Source organism: Pinus tabuliformis, chromosome X, assembly GCF_031772625.1.
Source record: "Pinus tabuliformis cultivar Carrire ecotype Pingquan chromosome X, CPIR1, whole genome shotgun sequence".
NCBI classification, from domain to species: domain Eukaryota; kingdom Viridiplantae; phylum Streptophyta; class Pinopsida; order Pinales; family Pinaceae; genus Pinus; species Pinus tabuliformis.
This window is the reverse complement of record NC_142308.1, coordinates 356332947-356334500: the sequence shown is the minus strand read 5'-3', so window position 1 is coordinate 356334500 and position 1554 is coordinate 356332947. Positions and strand designations below refer to the sequence as shown.

The following is a 1554-nucleotide window of genomic DNA, read 5'->3' as shown; positions in this document are numbered from 1 at the left end:
AGCCTCCATCCGCTTCCCTCCCGGCAATTTCAAGTACTCTTTAACTCTCTTTTCAAAGTCCTTTTCATCTTTCCCTTGCGGTACTTGTTCGCTATCGGTCTCTCGCCTGTATTTAGCCTTGGACGGAATTTACCACCCAATTAGGGTTGCATTCCCAAACAACCCGACTCGCCGACAACGCCTCGTGATGTGGCAGGGTCTCGGGCCGACGGGGCTGTCACCCTCTCAGGCGCCCCCTTCCAAGGGACTTGGCCCAGGTCCGCCGCTGAGGACGCTTCTACAGACTACAATTTAGGCGGCGCCGCTGCCCGATTTTCATGCTGGGCTCTTCCCGGTTCGCTCGCCGCTACTAGGGGAATCCTTGTAAGTTTCTTTTCCTCCGCTTAATTATATGCTTAAACTCAGCGGGTGTTCTCGCCTGAGCTGAGGTCGCAAAGTTGGAGCTAAATCCGCCCTACCCCATGGGAGGACAAGAGAGAGCAAAGCAAGTTCGAGCGATGCCACACAAAGCCCGCATCGCATCGCCGACTAACATCCGACTCCCGCTCGCCAAGGGGACGCATGCCACGAAACATTGCTTGAGGTATTTCAGCCGACCGCACCACATGGGGCACGGACGACCAGCTCCGCTGCTCCCTAGCATATTGTAGGGAGCACGTTTGAATGGGATGCGATGCCTAGACAGACATGCCCTCGACCGAGGCCTCGAGCGCATATTGCGTTCAAAAACTCGATGATTCATGGGATTCTGCAATTCACACTAAGTATCGCATTTTGCTACGTTCTTCATCGTAACAAGAGCCGAGATATCGTTGCCGAGAGTCGTTTCCACGTATTACCGAAAAATCGGCCACAAAACTAAATAGGGGAACCCCCCACGACAAATGTAAGGCCAAGGGGCAAAAGGAGGAAAAACTCATGAGAGAAAGAGAAATAAAGGTGTCTAACCCCCTCACAGGGGGAGGCTCGAACAGAGGACAATCTCCCCCAGCCCCACGCCCTCGCAAAAAGGGGGGAAATGCGTGGAACAACGATCGAGAAGGACTAGGGTGGCCACCCCGGGAGCTCGCACTGCTTTTAGCCCTTCCCCGACACCAGCCCACAACAATTCCCCCTTTTCTCCGTAAAGCTAGGGACCGAAAGGAAGAAAAGGGTATAAAACAAAGCACAAGCCTCCCAAGCCCCGTGCCTTCGGCAAAAGGGGGGAATTGAAGGGGACGACGATCGAGAAGGACTAGGGTGGCCACCCCGGGAGCTCGCACTGCGTTTCGTCCTTCCGGAACACCAATCCACAACAATCCCACCTTTTCTCCGTAAAGCTAGGGGCCACGAGGAAGAAGGGAAGAGAACAACAAGAGAGAAAGGGATATATATCAACCGTGGCTACCGGCTCACAAGGGGAGGAGGCTTCAAACAGAGAACAAGCTTCCCCAACCTCGTGCCTTTGCAAAAAGGGGGGAACTGCAGGGGATGACGATCGAGAAGGACTAGGGTGGCCACCCTAGGAACTCTCACTACTTTTCGTCCTTCCCAAACACCAATCCTCAACAATCC

At 54.1% G+C, this 1554-nt stretch overlaps 2 non-coding genes across 2 annotated transcripts in view; both read right to left on the bottom strand.

Moving 5' to 3' along the window:
* The window catches only part of LOC149139966 (25S ribosomal RNA), a 3410-nt gene extending 2978 nt beyond the window's left edge, over positions 1-432 (bottom strand). Inside the window, exon 1 of the ribosomal RNA XR_016265372.1 lies at positions 1-432. This exon is cut by the window's left edge and continues 2978 nt beyond it. This is a non-coding gene — a ribosomal RNA (25S ribosomal RNA).
* Positions 433-671: 239 nt separating this feature from the next.
* On the bottom strand, positions 672-824 carry LOC149139965 (5.8S ribosomal RNA). The gene has a single exon (XR_016265347.1). It is a non-coding gene; the product is annotated as a 5.8S ribosomal RNA (ribosomal RNA).
* Positions 825-1554: the final 730 nt, after the last annotated feature.